We start from the raw sequence: 23223 nt of genomic DNA on the forward strand, positions 1-23223 counted from the left end.
GATTAATCTTTCTATCTAGCCAATGAGACCTGGTATCTTCTAGACTGAGCACTATCAGAGATGCTTAGTTTTGCAGTTCTCAAACTGGATTTGTCTCTCCAGAGATAATGTGCTTCTTAAAAGCAAAAATGTTTCTAAATCAATAAATAGAGGTGAGAAATAACAGACCTTAGTCTTATTGTCCCTCTGCAAATTTGTGCACACAGAGTCAACCCCTTACCTCTCTCTAAAAGTGCAACATTTCTAAAGGTCAATGAATAGAAGATGGTTGGGGGCGGAATAGATCTGGACAAGGAGAAGAAGTCTGGAGATAAATGTGAGAGGAGAGGGACAGGCAGTAGAAACAAAAGTAAAACTGTTTGAGCAGCATGTTCCAGAAGTTTTGAGGATTGAGTGTAGCCTTCACTGATTTGAGATCTACCATACCATTCTCTTGCAAGATGGGAAAACCTATAATGGCAGCAGGCCGTGAAAGAGACCCAATTTGGGAATATTTTAATGAAGTTCCTTTCCTGTGAGTAAGACAGGCATGCGTGCAAAATGCAAACAGCGCAACAAGAAATGCAAGGCCTGCTTGCCCAAATGAAACAATATCATGAGAAGTGTTCTTTCTCAGGAGGAAGCTGCACTGATGATGATGAAAGGAACATGTCTGAACATGCAGAATCTTCAGGTTGGTAAACTTTTTTATTTCATACTTCTTTCTTAAGGACTGCCTGTCTTCCTTCTGGACTATTCTTGAATTCTCATGTTTGAGCAAAAAATATATAGTTGTTACTCTATGGTACTATCATTTTAGATGCAGTTGTAATAAAAAAATAAATAGCTGAAATAGGCAGATCTTCCCTTTACAATTTCACCTTGAAAGTAGTACTGAGTGTCAGTGAATACAATGAGTAATACTAAATAAGCAGTATGATGATGATAAATAACTGCATTGACTTATTTTGTTCAGGAGAATCCATCCTCAACATACAGGATTCTGAAAGACTATCCACCTTCAAGATCACCATCATTTTCTATAGTTTCAGAGTTACCTGCCAACGATAGTGTTTCAGTCACATCATGTATGTCACAGAGCCACAGCATATCATCTGTAGCAAAAAAGAAAAAAAAAAAATCGCCATCCAGAAACAGCCACAGATAAGTTTGCGATAAGAACCAGCAGATTACAAAAAAAAGACGTAATTGATTAAAAATTGCCTGGTTTGTTTATGCAACAAACTCTCCTTTCTGTATGATTGAGAATCCACACTTCATTAACATGGTTCAGTCATTAAGACCAGGATACAATCCACCCAAAACAGCAGATGTTGCCAGCAAACTGCTGGATAAAATGTATGAAAGAAATTGGGCAGTGTGCAAAAGGTCTAGAGGGTAAAATTGTTAACCTGAGTCTTGATGTGTGTGTGGCATAATGTTCACAATTATCCTGTGGTATGTGCTTGTGTGACAACAGAAGAAGGGAATGTCTTCCTTACATAAACAATTGATACATCAGAAATGCAAAAGCAGCAGAATACTTACAAGTAGCAGTAAAAGCTATAACAAACTGAAAAAAAAAAATTCAAATGTCTAGTATGTAGCTTAGTCACAGACAATGATGCAAATATATCCAAGTTGAGAAAAGATTTAGAAGGAAGTCCCAAGCTAATAACATATGGTTGCAGTGCTCATCTGATGCACCTCTGAGCCAAAGACTTCAGTATTCCAGAAATAAAGGCTAATGTTGTTAAAATGGCAAAATACTTTAACCACCACCACTTTGCAGCAGCTGCTCTGAAAAAAGTGGCAGGAACCAAACTAACTCTCCCACAAGACTCATAGACTTTAAGGTCAGAAGGGACCATTACGATCATGTAGTCTCACCTCCTGCACAATGCAGGCCACAGAATCTCACCCATCCACTTCTGTAACAAACCCCTAACCTACGCCTGAGTTACTGAAGTCCTCAAATTATAGTTTGAAGACCTCAAGCTGCAGGGAATCCTCCAGCAAGTGACCAGTGTCCCATGCTGCAGAGGAAGGCGAAAAACCTCCAGGGCCTCTGCAAATCTGCCCTGGAGGAAAATTCCTTCCCGACTCCAAACATGGCGATCAGTTAAACCCTGAGCATGTGAGCAAGACTCACCAGCCAGCACCCAGGAAAGAATTCTCTATACTAACTCAGATCCCAGTCCACCTAACATCCCATCACAGACCACTGGGCATACTTACCTGCTGATAATCAAATATCAATTGCCAAATGAATTGCCAAAACAAGGCTATCCCATCATACCATCCCCTCCATAAACTTATCAAGCTTAGTCTTAAAGCCAGTTATGTCTTTTGCCCCCACTACTCCCCTTGGAAGGCTGTTCCAGAATTTCACTCCTCTAATGGTTAGAAACCTTTGTCTAATTTCAAGTCTAAACTTCCTAGTGTCCAGTTTATACCCATTTGTTCTTGTGTCCACATTGGTATTAAGCTTAAATAACTCCTCTCCCTCCTTGATATTAATCCCTCTGATATATTTATAAAGAACAATCATATCCCCTCCTCAACCTTCTTTTGGTTAGGCTAAACAGGACAAGCTCTTTGAGTCTCTTTTCATAAGACAGGTTTTCCATTTCTCCGATCATCCCAGTAGCCCGTCTCTGAACGTGTTCCAATTTGAATTCATCCTTCCTAAACATGGGACACCAGAACTGCACACAGTATTCCACATGAGGTCTCCCCAACGCCTTGTACAATGGTACTAACACCTCATCTTTGCTGGAAATACCTTGTCTGATGCATCCTAAAACTGCATTGGCTTTTTTAACGGCCATATCACATTGACGGCTCATAGTCATCCTCTGATCAGCCAATACTCCGAGGTCCTTCTCCTCCTCTGTACTTCCAACTGATGTGTCCCCAATGTATATCTAGAATTCTTGTTATTAATCCCTAAATGCATGACCTTGCACTTTTCACTATTAAATTTCATCCTATTACTATTACTCCAGTTTACAAGGTCATTGAGATCTTCCTGTATGATATCCCGGTCCTTACTCTGTGTTAGCAATACCTCCCAGCTTTGTGTCATCCACAAACTTTATTAGCACATTCCCGCTTTTTGTGCCAAGATCAGTAATAAAGAGATTAAATAAGATTGGTTCCAAAACTGATCTCTGAGGAACTCCACTAGTAACCTCCTTCCAGCCTGACAGTTCACCTTTCAGTACGACCCGTTGTAGTCTCCCCTTTAACCAGTTCCTTATCCACCTTTCAATTTTCATACTGATCCCCATCTTTTCCAATTTAACTAATAATTCCCCATGTGGAACTGTGTCAAATGCCTTACTGAAATCGAGGTAAAATTAGATCCACTGCATTTCCTTTGTCTAAAAAATCTGTTACCTTCTCAAAGAAGAAGATCAGGTTGGTTTGGCACGATCTACCTTTTGTAAAACTGTGTTGTATTTTGTCCCAATTACCATTGTTCTCAATGTTCTTAACCACTTTCTCCTTCAAAATTTTTTCAAAGACCTTACTGTCTGTTACAGCTGTCCCCCTGCTGCATTCCTTTTTCCCCCATCTCCTTTCTGTTTGTCCTGTGTAGCTGTCCCTCCTGGCCATTGTGCTAACTAAAGTCACAGCCCTATTCATAGGAAAAGCTTGTACAGACTAATTGGAGCCATTGCTCTGCCTAGGGAGGGGGCTTCTTGCTTCTTTGTTTGGCGCCTTTGTTCGGCTCCTTTGTTCAGACCCGGGCTCAGTGTGGGGGGCACTGCCCAGAAATGCAAGACCTGAAGTGGCCAACTAATTAAGCATATGAGTCATACCTGTGGCTCAGAACATGCCCAGGCATGCCTATGCTTACCTGCAGCCTTTCCCTGCCTTCTCTCCTCCCCTGTATCAAGAGGAGCCAATCATAACTACTGGTGGGAAACTGCCTGAGTTTGCCTTTAAAGCCGGACATTTTCTGATCAGACCTAGGAGAAGGTCCTTGCTTTGCCACCTGGTCTGATCAGGTAGGGGTCTTTGGGGGGCCCTCTCCCCGCTCTTGTTTGTTCTTGAGCGTATCCCTGTTTTTAAACTCCCCTCCCACGAACAACGAATTTGTGCCTGGAGATCTCCTGATTATTGTAGGCGAATCGAGTCCTCTCTCCATCCTTCGATGCTACTGCTGTTCCTGCCTCTGTGCTTGCTGCTGTCCTGGGGATTGGTAAGAACTCCCTCTTGCACACTCCCCCTGTCCTAGCTGCTGGCCTTGTTTCCCCAGCAGACAGACCCAAGCTAACTCCTTGGTCTGTATCTAATCTGTTTCTTGCTCTGCAGCGCCTTTGCTGCTAAAAATAAGCCTGTGCCGCTGCTAAACTGTGCCTTCCTGGACTGCATCCTGGGCCACCCCACTGCTGCAGCCACCCCACCCCCTGGGAGCTATACCCTGGGCACACACCACTCCGCCCTCTGGAACTGCTCCCCCTCCCAATTAAAGAGTGTAGTGATCAAAGAGTGTAGCTGCATAGTGTAAGGTGCACCTATTAGAATCAGGTTCTTAGTCTAGATAAGTTGTAATTTCATTTTGCATAGCTGTGGTTAAATTAGGTTTAAAGAATAGTTTGTATTGTTCTCTGTAAGTTAGGTTTAAAAAAGAATTGTTGCACTGTGTTCTGTTACTTGCTAATTTGTGTAGTCTTGATTAAGTTAGATCATAAAGAAGATTTTGCTGTGTTCTGTATAATTGTGGTTAAGTTTGTCTTCCCGCTGCCCTAACCCCCTCCCCCAACCAGCTCCCCAGTCACTCCTTGCAGTCTCTCTGCTGTTTAAACTTGCAGCCTGTCTGCTCTGTGTCTCCGAGTTTCAATCTCCCTCCGCAGCGCCTCTGCCTTTGGTCTCTGCTCCACCACATGCTCCTCTTCCCCCATCCCCCAACCTCATTCCTCTACCACTGCCTCTCTCTCTCTCTCTCTCTTTTAATCCCTTCCCCCACATGTTCACCCTGCTCCTACTGCTGCCAAACCTCAATTGTATTACTGAAGTCTAGCATAAAACCCAATTGGTTACCCTTGTTCTCTGACACTCCTCACATTTTACATTTACACCACTGTGACACATTTTTACCTAGAGTTGTAGGTTATTTAACACATTTTACCCATAACTGTTAGTTGGTTATATGCTGCTGTGACACACCCTTTACAAAGAAAGTTAGCTACCTGTTACATTTATACTTCAGTGTTAATTGGTTACCAACTGTATTGTACCCCACTGAATTGTACCCCACTATTGAAACCACCTATACTATTTACTAAAATAAACCCCTCCCCAATTGTCTACCTTAACAAACCCCATACCCCTCACTATTGAATTTTCCCTGTTTTTGCATTTTCTTAATAAAGTTTATTTTGCACCCCACCAGTGCAGTAGTTGTCCCAAGATCCCCTACCTGCTGGCAGAGTCACTTACATACTACAGATGTCAAACCAACAAGCCTATAGTTACTCGGATCACTTTTTTTCCCCCTTTTCTTAAAAATAGGAACTATGTTAGCAATTCTCCAGTCGCACGGTACAACCCCTGAGTTTACTGATTTTTAATGGGCTTGCAATTTCATGTGCTAGTTCCTTTAATATTCTTGGATGAAGATTATCTGGGCCCTCCAATTTTGTCCCATTAAGCTGTTGGAGTTTGGCTTCTACCTCGGAAGTGGTAATATCTATCTCCATATCCCCATTCCCATTTGTCATCCTTCCATTATCCCTAAGCTCCTCATTAGCCTTATTAAAGACTGAGGTTAAGTATTTATTTAGATACCGGGCCATGCCTAGATTATCCTTCGCCTCCATTCCATCCTCAGTGTTTAGCGGTCCCACTTCTTTGTTTTCTTCTTATTTATATGGCTATAGAACCTTTTACTATTGGTTTTAAATCCCTTTGCAAGGTCCAACTCTACATGACTTTTAGCCTCTCTCACTTCATCCTTACATGTTCTGACCTCAATAAGGTAGCTTTCCTTGCTAATCTCACTCATCTTCCACTCCTTGTAAGCGTTCTGCTTTTTCTTAATCACCTGAGATGCTTCCTCATCCAGCTTGGTCTACAATTCCTGGCTATGATTTTTTTTCCCCTTTCTTGGGATGCAGGCTTCTGATAGTTTCTGCAACTCTGACTTGAAGTAATTCCAGGCCTCCTCCGCCTTTAGATCCACAAGTTCTTCAGTCCAATCCACTTCCCTAACTAATCTCCTTAATTCTTTAAAGTTAGTCCTTTTGAAATCAAAAACCCTAGTCCCAGATCTATTTTTGTTTATCCTTCCATCTAGTTTGAACTGAATTAGATCATGATCACTCAAACCAAGGTTGTCCCCTACAATGATTTCTTCTATGAGGTCCTCACAACTCACCAAAACCAAATCTAAAATGGCATCCCCTCTTGTTGGTTCTTTAAGTACTTGGTGAATGAATCCATCAGCTATCACATCCAGAAAAATCTGAGCCCTATTATTACTATTACTACCACCACTTGTCCTCCAGTCTATATCTGGGAAGTTAAAGTCTCCCATGATCACACAATTCCCTTTAAATGTTTTTATCGAAGTAAACACTAAAGAGGTCTCTATCCATATCCAAATCGGATCCCGACGGTCTGTAGCACACCCCAAGCACTATCTCAGGGGAGGCTCTACTAGCTTTCTTTCCCAAAGTGATTTTTGCCTAGACAGATTCTGTGTTATCCATTCCATCCCTTCTTATTTCTTTACAGTTTACCACATCATTGATATACAAGGCTATTCCACCACCTTTGCCTTTATTTCTGTCTTTCCTAAACAGCACATACCCTTCAATACCTGTACTCCAGTCATGACTACTATTCCACCATGTTTTGGTTATCCCTATAATATCCGGTTTCACTTCTTGCACCAGTAGCTCTAGTTCCTCCATTTTGTTACCTTGGCTCCTCGCATTAGTGCACAAACATCTTAATATTTGCCATTTGGCTTCACTGACATTCTTTACCCGATTAGGCACAGACATTCTACCACCAGTATCACCTATTAGACTGGTATCTACACTACTCTTCCTCCTTATATCCATTCTTCTGCCCACGGCTATATCCCCTCTTACTTTGTTTTCTTCCCTCTCAATGTTAAATTCTGGCGTGGAGATTACCTGGACATCTCCCAACCATCTCCTCCAAATTCCTAGTTTAAAGCTCTCAATCAGTTGGGCGAGCTTCCATCCTAGAAGTCTGTTTCCCTCCTAACTCAGGTGAAGTCCATCCCGAGAGAACAGTATTCTGTCCATGAATGCTTCCCAGTGGCCGTACATCCCAAAGCCCTCCTTATAGCACCTCTGCCTGAGCCATCTGTCGATAGCCATAATCTTGTCACATATTTGTTGCCCTTCTCTAGGAACAGGCAGAATCCCACTGAAGATCACCTGAGCCTCAAATTTCCTTAAGCATCTTCCCCAGTCTGGCATAGTTTCCCTTGATATGTTCCAGTGAGAATCTAGCTGTATCATTCGTTTTCATATGAAGGACAATCAAAGGATTCTTTCCCACTCTCATTAGGATCCTTTTCAGCCTCAGGTCCACATCCCGTATCTTAGCACCCAGCAGACAGCACACCCTTCTGTTCTCCAGATCAGCTCTAGTTACAGGCCTGTCTATTCTTCTCAGTAAGGAGTCCCCAATCCCGTAGACCTGCTTTTTCCTGGTGACAGTGTGATTCTCTGGTCTATTCCCTGCTTCCACTGGCTGCAAGTCCTCTCAATTCCTATTCACCCTTGCAATCCTCCGCAACCCATCCTGTATCCTCCTGGGGCTCATATTTGGTGTTGTCTCCATTGACTCTTCCCCTCTTCCTGTAGGACTAGCTGCTTTTCTCTTCTTCCTTGCCCTCTCACCTTCAGCGATCACCTGCTGTGTCCCTTCTTCATTTTCCAACTCTGCAAACCTGTTCCTGAGCTCTATTTCTCCTTCACTTGCCCGTCTTTTCTCCTGCATGGTTCTCTTAGTCACAAGCTTCCACCATCCACTTTCCTAACCGAGCAGTCTCCCCTCAGAATTCTTTGGTCCTGCTTCCATTTGCAAGTCTGAGCTTATCCTTTCAGCCTCCTCATGTCTTTGCTCCATCGCCTGCTCGAACCCCCTTCTAAATTCAACCAGAGTTTCCACCTGCATCTCCAGTCCTCGGATTTTTTCTTCCATCAGCTCTATCAGGTGACACTTCATGCAGATGAAACTCTTTTCAGGTACCCCCTCCAGGGTCATGTACATGACACAGCTTCCACATCCAGTCATCCTCATTCTGTCTTTCACTGCTGCCTCTGTATCAGTCATAGCCTTCTAACCCAAAACCTGTTAGTCCAAGAAACACAACCAAAACAAACCCCAACAGGCACCAGAACACTGGCAGACTGCCACCCATTCCCTTCACCAGCCTATCAGTTCCTCTGCTTAGGTCTCTAAGTCTCCCCAGCAACTTCCCCCTGTAAACTCCCACTCTAACTCCCCTGTTTACAGCTCTGTTTGCTGGCTGCTGTGCTGCTGCCTGACTGGCTGCCTTTATAGGACCCCTAAACAGTGAAGCATCGCCCCCGAATCAGGGCTCAGCTCCTCTCCCAGCACACTGCCCCTACCAGCCTCCACACATACAAACTGCTCCTCCAACTGAACTCCCACTGAAATTCCCCTGTTTACAGCTCTGTGATGGAACTCCGTAGTGGACTGTTTTGACCTCTATATCAAGAATGGCTTAATCTGATGACAGTTTGGGAACAAAATTGTGAAAAAATAGATGGCACTGTCACAGCCAAAGTTCTCAACAGAAATATTGAATACACGCTGAGTACCCTGAAGCCTATACCTGTAGCCTTAAACAAAATGCAGGGAAATAGCTGTTTTATTCCTGATGCTGTTGAAATTTGGAAGGAACTGAGTGAGATCTTAAAAAGAAAAATAGGCAATGACAGAGTTAAATTACAAGCAAATGGAACAAGCACTATGGCCAGCTCATTTTCTTGTAAATATTCTCAATCCTCGGTACTAGGGTGATAATCTCACTTTTAACAGCAGTAGCTGCTTCTGCCAGCGTAGAAAGAATATCTTCTTCTTTTGGACTAATTCATTCCAAACTGAGAAATTGTTTGGGACCTGAAATAGCAGGAAAGCTTGTTTTTCTTTTCCAGATTATGAACAAACAGGAAAATGAAGGTGAAGTTAATAGCAGAAGCCAACATTTTAAGTTTCTCATGTTGACCTGGCTGACAGTTCGTTTAATGAAACATTAAAAAAAAACCTAAAAACTATTTTAGTTAAAAACAATTTTAACAAAAAAAGCACTCCTGATTTTAAAAATCTTGAATGTTTACATTCAAAAATTAATATGCTTGTTTTGTCAAAATATTATATTTATGCTGAAGAAAAAATCCAGAATACAGAACGTTGTTTTATTTAAAAAAAACCCCAACAACTGAAATGTCTGTATTGTGATGTTCTCCTCCTAATACAGCATGGCAAGAAAATCTTCCAAATATTAATGATTAACCTGTTGAACTGGAGATATTTATGAAGTCATTGGGAGGTGAATTATCTGTTTCAGTTACCTTTGGTAAATGAAACAATCATTAGTTTTACAGCTATATCAGAAAATGAATCTGAAAAGTTCAAAATAAAATCACTTAAAAATGTATAGTGGGTACCTTCTAAAAATGACACCTACATCTGAGTTGTGAAGAATATGTATTAAGGTTATAAGAACCAACAAGAATGAACTTTTATGTAGAAATGCATGATTCAATTGAATCTTCCTGACAAGTGATTTAAATCAATTTGATTTAATCAAACGCACCCTGTTTCCCCATCAGTAATTTTTGCACACTGTTCAATTTTCCTCTTATATACTGTATCCATCAACCCTCCTACAAATTCAGCTGCACCAGATGGAACATAGCCTGGTTGTAATGATTGAATCATCCCAATGCAATGTTTTTTCTGAACAAGATGAAAGGGAGAATTTGTTACATAAATTAACTGAGCAACTGGAAATTGCTAGTCCTGATTATGAACTCATCCATGATTCATATGTTTAGTTGCAGCACTGCTGGCATTACCAGCATATGATTCTGAAGTTGAAAACTCTGCAGATACTGAACACTGATAAACCTCATGTCTGATCTAGACCCTGAAATCAAATGACAAAGTAAGTCACTCTCACTATTAGTCCATTTCTTAAAATAAAATGACAGATTCCTCCTGCTGCAGCTATTTGTGTAATTTACTCTAAACCCAGTTCTACAGGAAAATAATTAATAGTAAAGATTATCTAAAATCTATTTAAACCCTTATCTCTAACATACAAAAGAGCTTGGGGGGGGGGGGAGTCAATGCCTAATCAAACTTCACTTTTAAACAGGAAATCTACACCTAGGATGTCTGATTATACTAAGCAAAGAAAAATCATTTCAGAAGTCCAGCAGTAACAATAAAAGTGTAATTTATAAATACCACCAAAACATACCAATTATATTTTGAACATAAACATTTTGAAATGCATAAATAATCAATCCAAAATACACTTACTAGCATAGTAAGACATGGTAGGCAGTCCATAAGAATCGTGCAGAAATGTTTAGTAACCATTAGATCCAGATTGAAGATGGTGGTGGGGATATGACTGAACAAAGTCAGTCAATGCCTTCCAAGGACCATTTTTCGCAATATTGTATCATTTGGGCAACCAGGCCTTGTATTTCTATGTTGCTGCACTGTTTAGATTTGGTACGTATCCGCTTTTTACTTGGAGGTTCAGAAATTTAAACAACTTGTAGCCATGGCAGGTTTTTTCCTCCACTTCCAAGGTATTAAAATCAATACTAAAGGCTGCACTTTGAAGAATGTTGTCCCTTCTTCCAGTGTTCTTGCTTTGACACCAGTGTAGCTTCTTTCTGGTTGCATACTCTGCTTTTTCTCCCTTGTTAGATAACTCCTCTCTCCCCAAAAAACAAAATCAATGAACTAATAATCCAAGACTAATTCTCATGTAATGCACGTGCCTTTAGCACTGCAGTATTTCATTTGTTCAGAGACAGAGGGAGGCAGTTATGAAATTAATGGATTTCTGTTTGCGTACACACTCAAGGAGACAGAGCACAATCATTTACCTGAAGTGCCCAGAACCATCTAGAACCAAAGGCTGGTAGAGCTCAGCGCATTGATTGTGATGAGATATATGATGGTGTCTCCTGATGTCAGAGGCTTGGTCCCAATGCCTGTGATGAGTTTGCCAGTCTCCTAACACTAATAGCACAGCGACTGGGTCCCCCTCAGGATCAGGCCTGTAATACAGTATGTGACCTATTGTGCCACATTTATAAAGCTTGACCTCAAAAAGTTAGATGTTTTCTCCTGATTCTCTCTTTATATTGAAAAAGTAGCTTTAACTCAAAGTTTTTGACATAGGCTCATGGATTTAGCATATTTATTTTTCATTTAAATGTTTTAAAAGATCACAATATGTTTAGGCCTTAACATATTTTGCATTAAAATGCAGATTTTAAACACATTTAAGGTTAAAAAGAAATTATAATGTAAATAATATAAAAAAACTGATTTAAATAAAATAATCTATTTTTATCCACTCTGCCTAGAATGCTTTCCTTGAGCTCTCCTGGAGCAGATACACTGCATTTTTTATTTGCTTCAAAGTGGGGATTCCCCACTGAGTGAAAGTGCTCTACACCCCTGAATCATTTAATTCCCACTCATGGTCAAAAGCAAAATGACTGCTGAGGCTGTCTGATCATGAATTCTGGGATCCTGGAAGGTATAGCTTGATAAGTGATACAGCCTTTGATAAACCAGGTCCATAAGGTGACCATTTCTTTATACAGGGGGATGAATCTCACAGCTCAAGCTTGTTTCTGTAGAAGACTTGTGTTGTCTGACATGAGTACATGGTGAAACTGGATGAATGACAGAGAAGCTCTGCAAGCCTTTCAGACTGGAAGGCGTTCCAAAGAGTTACGTGCATTCTGGTCTCCTATGGCATCTAAGAGGCCCGTGCTGTGTCTGTCCATGTGAGCTCCCCAACCTAGCAAGGAAACATCTGTAATTATCTTGTCAGAAAGACACCAACACACTTGGCCAGGATCTTTCCACACTGGGAACTGTCACTATGTTGTTCATGCTATACTTGCTCGGCACATACTCTGTTCAGAGCCAAGCCTGCAGGTAATGGCACAAAGTATGTACATGATTTTATGAGCACCAAGAGAGAAAGACAAATCCAAACTGATGTTTGAGGGTTGCATGTAACCTGGTCTATCAGGTTGCTCATGATATGAATCGGTCTACTGGGAGATAAGCCCTTGACCTGACTGAATCCAAGGTTGCTCCTATAAATTCTATAATCTACATTGGGATCAGGATAGACTGTTCCAAATTCTCCCAGACTTCTAGGAATGATAGAAGATGAAGCAGTTTCTAGGAAAGTCATGCCAGTGAGAAGCCAAATATAACTACAGGAAGACTGTGAAGCTGTTTTGTCTGAATTGTGCTGATACTATTAGAAACACTTTAGTGAAGACCCTGGATGCAACTTTGAATGCAAGTACCATGTATTCAGTGGTCAGGACCCATCATCAACCATCTTTCAGACTGAGAGCTGTGAACTATGTGTCCTTTCCTAGGGATGGTACTATATCAATGCCAGGTTAACTATACAGAATTTTAGTGTGCAAATAAAAATGCTGAATTAGCACAGGTTAAGAATGGGTCTCCATCCCCCCTTCTTTTTGTGAACTAGAAAGTATTTGCCAATAAAACTCTAGTTCCTGGTGTTGTAGAGATACTCACTCTATCATTCCCCATGTGAGGAGAGATTCTACCTCCTGTAGGATCTCCTCCTGAGATTGGCCCTGGATACGAGCAAGGGGTTTTTGGAGGGGTAGGAAGTGAAACTCGATAGTAGAGCTGGAATGGAGGATATCCACCATCTACTTGTCCATTGTTACTGTACTCCAGTTATGGCAGAGTACTGGACAGTCACAGGAAATGTGAGGAGTGGGTTTCAATATGGCATCAATAGTGGTTGACAATGTTTGAGAGCTGCAAAAGTGTGTTTTGGCTGGTGGGTGAGGTTCAATTGATGTGGAAGGGGCAGGTGGAGCACTCTCCTTTTGTACTCTGTCTTTTATGTGGCGGTTCACAAGACTGCTGACAGTAAAATGGCTGAAGCACGGGCCTTCGTTGGTAGGGATGTTTGTGGTATTTTCTCTTTAGGGATGGTGAGTACATATACATCCAGGGAGCGGAGGGCTACCCTGGAGACCTTAGTGAATGCAAAGACCCATCAGTCTTTTTGTTGAAAAGTTTGGTCTCATCGAAGGACAAAATTCTTCAGTGTTGAGGACTGCCCTGAAAAATTGAAGATTGTAGCCGTGATTCCCAACACATGCCATCAACCTCTTTGCAAGTGTTGGCTGCATCTACCACAGATTACAGTGAAGTTCTAGCCACTTGCTTTCCTTCATCAATAAGGCCCTGCTGAAGTAATTTATCTTTAAACTCTACAATTTTCAGAATTCAAAATTTCTACTTATCCAAGAGTGCTCAACCGTTCAATATTCTAACCTGGAAGCTAGCAAATGTAAAACTTAACTCCTATTAGGTCTAGATGCTTAGTGGAGGGTAGGGGCTCTTGGGTGTTGCTGCCTAGATCTTACTGGGGCAGCCTGAATAACTAGGGAGTTCAGTGTAGGATGGGTAGATGGAAATTCTGATCCCTTAGCTAGGAAAAAGCTACACTGCTCAGCTCTCCTGGAGTAGGGACGCATGTTGCTGGTATAAGACACACACCTCTTGCTGGTTCTGGTATGGCATCATTCACTGGGAGTGCTACCTGGTTGGACCCTGCAGGATGTCTAGGAGCCTGTGTTGAGTGTCCTGGACCTCCTGTAAGGAGACTGAGCTCCTTGCTATCCTGCACAACAGCTCTTGGAACTACTTTTTGTCATGGGGCGGGGTGGGGAGAGAAGGGACAGCAAAGCTGGAGCAATCACTTCATCAAGAAATGAGGAAGATACTCCTACCTGTACTGGCAGACCGGGCTCATAGTCTTCCTCTACTATAGAGCCAGGAGGAAACTCTGCTTACTCTCTTGGAGAGGAGAGGTCCTTACCAGACTGCACGGACCCTTCCTGATCATGCATGTGGGTCCCATGGGTCCCAGGAGGAAGGATTGATGGTGGGTTATGGAGGTCCCCAAGGAATGGTATACCAACACTGTTCCCAAGAGAGATATGTCCCAATGAGAACTCTCCATTTGAATTGGCAATTCTCAGCCTCTTGACCCAGATGGTACTACTAATGAAGTTATTGCTGGCGAGGAGTCTGGTACCAGCAGAGTCTTGTCCCATGAGCCTTTTTATCACAGTCCTGGAAGTTAGAGCATCTTTAGTCTTTGGGAGATGGGTGCAAAGACTTATCCAACACGATCAGAGTTCAGGAGGGATCTGTCCTCTTCAGAGTTGACTTAGAGAAGGATCTTCTCTTGTGCTTATGACATCAATCCCTGTCCTACCGATGAAATCTTGACAGAGGATCTGTAGGCATGCTGTCCCTAGCTCCCAAGTCAGGCCTTGCGATAGATGGCATATTTCTCGATACTTTGTCCAGTGTACTAGAGGAAAGTTGGAGGGTGGCCTGAGTCTGACTGGGCCCTCAATCTTTTCCATGAAGTGCTTTTTAAAACAGAATTTCTGCACCCGTTGAGTCCGACTAGGGAAGGAGTGACAGATGGTGCACCTGGCAGAGGTGTGCTCGTTTCCAAGGCAGTACAGGCAGTGTCGGTTGTCATCAGTGACTGAGAAGGAGTGGGGACAGGAGACACTTTTTATGTCCGGTGTCCCGGGCATAATCTAATTCCTATACTGGAACCCAGAGGGGCTCCCAGACTGGGGAATCTAACTAACCACTATCCATACTAATAAAACTAAAGCTGAAACTAAAAGTGAAACATTTACAGGTTTGAAGACAAGACGAATCCTATTCAACTTATTCATAAATGATCTGGAGAAAGGGGTAAAAAGTGAGGTGGCAAAGTTTGCAGATGATACTAAACTGCTCAGGATAGTTAAGACCAAAGCAGACTGTGAAGAACTTCAAAAAGATCTCACAAAACTAAGTGATTGGGAAACAAAATGGCAAATGAAATTTAATGTGAATAAATGTAAAGTAATGCATATTGGAAAAAATAACCCCAACTATACATACAATATGATGGGGGCTAATTTAGCTACAACTCATCAGAAAAAAAGATTTTGGAGTCATTGTGGATAGCTGTCTGAAGATGTCCACGCAGTGTGCAGTGGCAGTCAAAAAAGCAAACAGGATGTTAGGGATCATTAAAAAGGGGATAGAGAATAAGATGGAGAATATATTATTGCCCTTATATAAATCCATGGTACGCCCACATCTTGAATACTGCGTACAGATGTGGTCACCTCATCTCGAAAAAGATATACTAGCACTAGAAAAGGTTCAGAGAAGGGCAATTAAAATGATTAGGGGTTTGGAGAGGGTCCTATATGAGGAGAGATTAAAGAGGCTAGGATTTTTCAGCTTGGAAAAGAGGAGACTAAGGGGGGATATGATAGAGGTATATAAAATTATGAGTGATGTGGAGAAAGTAGATAAGGAAAAGTTATTTACTTATTCCCATAATACAAGAACTAGGGGTCACCAAATGAGGTTAATAGGCAGCAGGTTTAAAACGAATAAAAGGAAGTTTTTCTCACAGCACACAGCCAACCTGTGGAACTCCTTACCTGAGGAGGTTGTGAAGGCTGGGACTATAAGGATTTAAAAAGAGAACTGGATAAATTCATGGAGGTTAAGTCCATTACTGGCTATTAGCCATGATGGGTAAGGAATGGTGTCCCTAGACTGACTGATGGTCAGAGGTGGAGATGGATGGCAGGAAAGAGATCACTTGATCATTACCTGTTAGCTTCACTCCTTCTGGGGCACCTGGCATTGGCCACTGTCGGTAGACAGGATACTGGGCTAGATGGACCTTTGGTCTGTCCCAGTACGGCTGTTCTTATGGCTGGAGAGAAAGAAGAAGCTCTAGATAGTGGAGGTCCTGACGAAGGCCATGTGGCAGTAGAGAAGGAACTGAAAAAGCAGTTGGTCCACCCTGGCCCTTATACCCACTGTGCAGAGCATGAGGAAAACAGGGTCGCAGGTGTGGACCAACGGACACTGCTTGCAAGAGTTCTCTAGTCTCAGACGCATGAAGTATGTGTGTACGCACCCACAGTGAAATATACATAGGGACCAGTTCTCAAAGAAGTTATAAATATCCACATATATTGGAAATCTAGTGCAGTGCTAACTGTCATGACACCTATCAATTGGACTTCTTTAAAAAGTGGAAAGAGAGCTTTAGTGCCTTATGGAATGTAATGTTTTTCAGTACCAACAGAATTGGTGCATTTGGCCGATAAAATCTTGTGCATGGGTTTAGAACCATGTTAACAGCACTGTTAACTATAAGGAACTTTTATAAAAATTAAAAATTGTAGAATCTGGATAGAAAAAGGAAGCTACTAAATCTGGTTGAAGTTTTTCACCCAGAAATTTTTCTAGCTGAAAAATTAAATTTTATGAAAGAATGAAATTTTCCATAGCCAAATCTTGATGTAATTTTTCAATGGAAAATTTATAAGTCAGCCAAAATCATTACTTCTGTTTTTCAAAAATTCAGATGTCGTTCTCCCCCGCCTCCAAATTTTTACTATTGACTGCAGTAGGATTGTGGTAAGTGAAATGGAGGAATGAGGGAGGGAGGAAGAGCTCCCTTTTATGGACCCAGCCAGGCAGTTAGCTATAAAATCCCTCTCAGTAGCTGTTCTCTACTTGCTTTACCTGTAAAGGATTAAAAGTCACTGCTATGCACAGGTAAAAGGAAGTGAGTGGACACCTGGCCAAAAGAGCCAATGAGAAGGGTAGAACTTTTTAAATTGAAACAAAAAACTCTCCTTCTGTTTGTCTGTTCTCGGGGAGAGGGCTGGAACCATGAAGAAAGAAGCTTGGGGCCAAGTATGAAAAATCATCTGTATCATACCTAGAAACTACTCATTTGAAACCCCAGATATGCAAGTAGATCAGGAAATGTCTAGGAAGACGCGATCAGGTTTATCTCCTTTTATTTCTTTATGGCTTGTGGACTCCTCTGTGCTAACTCCAGATGCTTTTGTTTTGCTTATAACCTTTAAGCTGGACCTCAAGAGACTATTTTTGATGCTTAATCATTGTAGTTGCTCTCTTTAAATCTAGCAATAGCCTAAGTTCCCAAAATGTATTTTCTTTTTTTTGTTTTTTTTAATAAACTTTACCTTTTTTTAAGAACAGAGTTGAATGTGTGTGTCCTAAGAGGTCTCTGCACGTTATTTAATTAGCTGGTAGCAACAGTTGATTTTCTTTGTTTTTCTTTCTCAGTTCTTCCCTGGAGCGGGGGTTAAAGGGCTTGAGCGTACCCCACAGGAAGGAATTCCCCAAGTGAATCTTCCTGGGTTTTCAGAGGGATTTTTCATGTGGGTAGTGGCAGCATTTACCAATCCAAGGTCAGAAAAAGCTGTAACTTTGGGAGTTTACTACGAACCTGGAGTGGAAATATTAATTTTTAGAGTCCCTGTGGGCCCCCACCTTCTGCACTCAAAGTACCAGAGCAGGAAATCACCCTTGACAAGGATAAACATTGTTCCCCCCCACCTCACCTTTTCTACTCTAACTTTTTAAAACACCCAACTTTAGAGTGACAAAGTTATAGTGCTTCAATTTTCCTTGTGCCACTAACTTTTCTAAAGATGGAGAAGTTATGAGAAAAACCATGAAAAAAACCCTGGACACTGCACTCACTGGCAAAAAAGGAAGTACAAAACATTGATGTTTCATGAAAAATGTAAAGAAAAAGAATGACTGCTTTAATTTTCAACCCTGTGAAACAAAAATTTAAAATTTCAGGAAAGTGATTTTCCATTTTTAGAACAGCTTTAGAAGTTACACTCCTTCCCATCAAAATATGCTCTCTAATCTAGAATTACAGCAAAATACTCTGTCAGCAGTGATTCAATAAAAAGAATGTATTCAGTCAGACTTGTGATTAAAACTATGCCAAGTTTCTCTCAAAGGAAATTGTAGAACTGATAAATGAAATTGTTTTTAATTGTTCACTTTATTAATGTAACTTCTGTTCACCATTCACTACACTTGCCTACATTGTAACTTCTGTTCACTGTTTGCCATCCACAACACTTGTCTATATTGAAACTTCTGTTGACTCTGCCATATTGTAATTCAACCCCCTTTTTAAAAACGCTCACTCCATTTTGTAAAAGTTTCCTCCAACCTTCATTTTTGCAAACCCTGCTGTAATCTTATTAGTTTAGTTTAGACGAGTGACTGAGGTATGTATGGATTATGGAATCAACCTCCAGCCCCAGCCTGTCCTGATGAAATAAAGTTCAAACCCCACCGGCTGAAGATGCAGACAAGAGCCCTAACAAAGTAAGAAGAGTCCACCCTAAAAAGAAAAGGTACAATAGAAGGAAGATCAAAGCCAGGTCCCAGGCTGAAAGTCATGCCTGTAATTGACTGGTGATCAATCACCAAACCCAGAGGCAGCCTGACACAGCAAGGCCTATAGACTCGGAATTCAAACTAAAGCCTACAAAAGAATGGGTGAGATGGAAGACTTTGGAGGGTAACATTCTGCTGCCAACATGGAAGGACATCGGTGCATGCCCAGCAGAGACCCAGCTCGTCCTTGTGCCCGGCTTTCCTGGCCAGTTAGCCACCACAAGCTAAGAACCCAAGCTGCAAAATCAAGCCGCGAACTCAAGCTATGTCCAGGGCTGGTAACTATGCAGCAGCTGCAGAACATCTGATGGATGTGTCTGTGTGTGTGTGCGCGCGAGCGCAGGTATTAGGCATAATGTGTGTGTATAAGGATTAAGACATTAGTTATTGGCCATAAATCAGATCATTATCATAATAAATGTGGCATCTTTGTCTTGCCCTTGTCTCTGTGTAGTTTTGTCTGTACAACAGAATGCAAATGTTTTTTTCTTGGAAAGTGTGCTTGGTTATAAGAAGGAATGTCATTGCCTGTGGAAACTCTCCAAGTGAAGTCTGGATGAAGAGTGAGAATGTAGATTCTTGTTGCTGTACAGTAGTTAATCTTGATGTAAAACCATAGGACTTCCAACTTTAAAGGAAAAGCATTTTGGAAACAGTAAAGCTTAAAGTGATGTCTCAAATACTGGCTGTCCTTCAGGACTTACACAGTTCACTAAAAGCCAAAGGTTAAAGAATAGTTCTTTAAACTGTTTTCTCTATAATGAGCTCTCGGCCAAATTCAGAGCTTACCTACACACAAAAACTGAAGCAAAAATATCTACCATATATACTCGTTCATAAGCCGAATATTTTTAGTTAAAAAGGGAAGCACCAGAGAAGGGAGTCAGCTTATGAACGGATATGGAGAGGGAGAGGTGGGACATAGCCCCTCCCGCCAACAGAGGCAGCAAGGAGAGGCAGCACAGCCAGCAGAGCCAGAAGGGAAGAGGTGGGGCCAGAGTCTCTCCGCTTCTGGCCATGCTGCTCTCCTCATAGCCTCCAAAGCAGCTGCAGCTCTGGGGCTGGCAGGCTGTCGCCGCCTGGCCGGGCCCACCAGAGCAGGCTGCGGCCGAGCCGCCTGGCCCGCCGGCGCAGCTCCAGCCAGGACAGAGACATCCTCCCCTGGCCCTACCAGATAAGGCAGGAAGGGATAGGATGGCAAGAGCGTGGAGGTCCTGGGCTAAGGGTGGGGTCGTTTGGGGGGTGGTCACAGGGGTTACTCCCCTGACTCCCAGCTCTTCCCCCCCCAAAAAATTTCCCCACCAGCTGCTGTCCCAGCCCATCTGGGTAAGCAGCTGGCGCACGAGGCCCTTTGTTTACTTAGGTTTACATATGTAAACTCCATATGGGCAGACGTTCCAAGTAAACAAACCATCTCGGCCCACCAACGGCTTATCCTGATGGCCTGGGAGCCAAAGTCTGCTGACCCCTGAATTATAGTGTCGGCTTATGAACGAGTTATAAAAAATTTCCATTTTTATGTATTCATCTTGGGGGGATCGGCTTATAAACAAACTGGCTTATGATTGAGTATATAAGGTATATTTGTTTTAAATTTACATCCTTAGTATTCTGGAGTAAGTATTCACACAGACTTAAAGTAACTAAAGATATGAATTAAAACAGATTTAGTTATTTCGCTTTCTGTCTGCTTAGACAACCTCTCCGCCCAGACAAAAATAGGTACCACTGTCATCTGCTTACATCAAGGCTGAACTGGAAAGAGACATGACAAACGAAGAGAACAATAGCTGACCTCACTACCATGATTGACAGATAGGAGAGAGTCAGGAGCCTGCTTTCAGTGCAGCCTACCTTGGGAAGGCTCCAATTCTGGTAACAAGAGTTGTGCTTTTGCAGGAAGGAATGACTAGCACTAAGAAGAATGGATCAGAAAGGGAAATGACAGAACCTACCATAAAGCCACAAGATTAAAGTCAACTACTAATGCTTTAAGACTTATGTTCCTCCAAATAAATAAATAAATTAAATAAATAAATAAATAAATGGAGATACGTTACCTAGAGCACAGGGAACTGAGAAACTAATATTTCTCTGTAAAAGAACGTCAAGATACTCAGGTGGAAGCTACTACGGAATGTGCAAAGTATTCACTGTTATTGTATAAATGAGTAGCCTGAAAAGGTTCAATTGTGGTTTAAATCACCTCAAGAACTCTCTAGACAGGAGCTGTATGGAGTTCGAGAGATGATTAAGGAAAAGAAAATTTCTTTAAAAAACAGCCAGCTGAAAAAGAAAAAATAATAATATGGAGCTCTGTGGAGGCAAATAAAACTGTTTATCAGAGATGCCTATGATGGGCAAGTCATTCATCTGACCTTTATTTCCTGACTCAAATGATAAAAGTTTATTTATAAAAAGTCAAAATCAAAGATTCTCACAAGTGTGCAAAAGAAGTTAGTGTAAACAGAAAAACTGGAGTACTTTTCAAGATGCTACATACGACTGAAGTTGTAGAAAACAGTATTGAACAGAGAAATATTAATTATGTACCAGCAGATTATAACATATGCAAATTAACAGAGTTTAAGGCTGCACAGGTAACCTGAAATACTCCGAAGTCAGTAAAGGCTGATTCAGTGTGCAACTTCAGTGTCCTTGTTACATATTTTTAATAATGGAATTTCCTAGAGGTTTGTTCTGAAAGAAAAGAAAAAATATCCATAGTATGGAAACATTTGCTAGACCCCACTATAATGATCCATCATGCCCATCTTCTGGAAGATGTTTCCCAAAAAACATGTGGGTAGAGCCAAGCAAGGGCTCCTGCATAACTCTGCTTCATTCACAGCACATCATTTGTTAAGTTTTTCACTACAACAGCACAACTTATCCTACATCTGTCTAAAAAACCTCTATTTTATGTACAATTAGTCTACTTTGTAGGGTGGATAAAAATCAATGATATTAAACAGATTTTTATTTAAATTAGGTTTTTTCCTCAAAAAAATCCATCTAAAGGTAGTTTTAGTTAAGATACAATATAGCTCAAAGATAACTCATCATGGAATAGGGATTATAAATTCTATAGTATGAGACAATATACTCATGCAATGTTTAAGAAAAGTTTTGCAAATGAGTTCCAATAGTTCTTGGATTAGAGACCCAACCTCATGGGCTTTCAGGGGCTTCTGTATCGATTATTTAGGTTAAACTTTTTATCTACCCAATTGGACTCAGTGCTCAGTCTAGAAGCTACCATCAGAGATGCTTAGTTTTGTTGTTCTCAAACTGCGGATTTGTGTCTCCAGAGATAATATGCTGTTAACAGCAAAAATGTTTTTAAATAAGTAAATAATATATAAAGGTGAGAAACAGACCTCAACCTTATTATCCCTCTGCAAATTTGTGTACACAGTCAATCCTTTGTCTCTCTCTAAAAGTGCAAAGTTTCTTCGATTCATTGAACTTTTTGATTGTTGGGGGCAGAATAGATCTGGACAAGAAGAAATCTAGAGATAAATGTGAGAAGGGAGGGACAAGATGTAGAAACAAAAAGTGAAACTGTTTGAGCAGCATATTCCAGAAGTCTTGGGGTTTGAGTGTAGCCTTCATTGAGTCGAGATCTATCATAGATACCATTCTCTCACTAGAAGGGAAAACCTATAATGGCATCAGGCTGTAACAGAGACCCAGTTCGGGAATATTTTAATGAAGTTTCTCTACCTGTGGGTAAGACAGGCATGCGTGCAAAATGCAAGCAGTGCAACCAAGAAATACAAGGCCTGCTTGCCCAAATGAAATATCAGCATGCAGAAGTGTTCCTTCTCAGGAGGAAGCTGCGCTGAAGATGATGAAAGGAACATGCTGAACATGCAGGATCTTCAGGTTGGTAAACTTCTTTATTTCATACTTCTTTCTAAAGGACTGCCTGTCTTCCTTCTGGACTATTCTTGAATTCTCATGTTTGAGCAAAAAATATATAGTTGTTACTCTATGGTAATATCATTTTAGAAGCAGTTGTGATAAAAATAAATAGCTGAAATAGGCAGTCTTCCTTTTACAATTTCAACTCGATAGTACTGAGTGTCAGTGAATACAATGAGTAATACTAAATGAGTAGTATGGTAATAATTAAATAACTGCAGTGACTTATTTTGTTTGGAGAATCCCTACTCAACATAGAGGACTCTGAAGACTATTCACCTTCAAGATCACCATCATTTTCTATAGTTTCTGAGTTATCTGACAATGATAGTGTTTCAGTTACATCATGTATGTCACAGAGCCACAGTATTACCTGTAGCAAAAAGAGAATAAAAAAATCTCCATCATCCAGAAACAACCACAGATAAGTTTTTGATAAGAACCAGCAGATTACCAAAAAAACATAATTGATTAAAAAATTGCCTGGTTTGTTTATGCCACAAACTCTCCTTTCCGTATGATTGAGAACCCACACTTCAATAACATGGTTAAGTCATTAAGACCAGGATACAGTCCACCCAACAGAGCAGATGTCACAGGCAAATTGCTAAATAAAGTTATGAATGAGAAATTGAGCAGTGTGCAAAAGGTCTAGAGGGTAAAATTGTTAACCTGAGTCTTGATGGG

General features: G+C 41.2%; 1 protein-coding gene across 6 annotated transcripts in view; it reads right to left on the reverse strand.

Annotated features, from left to right (window-relative positions):
• The window catches only part of RHOA (ras homolog family member A), an 84555-nt gene that overhangs the window by 30322 nt on the left and 31010 nt on the right, over window positions 1-23223 (reverse strand). Inside the window, exon 1 of one of the 6 annotated variants that reach the window (XM_030571284.1) lies at window positions 1038-1061. The exons of the other annotated variants lie outside the window; for them this stretch is intronic. The gene's annotated coding sequence lies outside the window, so the exon portion shown is untranslated. Of the gene's footprint in view, window positions 1-1037; window positions 1062-23223 lie in introns of those variants that run through there. 6 annotated transcript variants of the gene reach the window in all.

The sequence above is a fragment of the Gopherus evgoodei genome, chromosome 7 (assembly GCF_007399415.2).
Source record: "Gopherus evgoodei ecotype Sinaloan lineage chromosome 7, rGopEvg1_v1.p, whole genome shotgun sequence".
NCBI lineage: Eukaryota > Metazoa > Chordata > Testudines > Testudinidae > Gopherus > Gopherus evgoodei.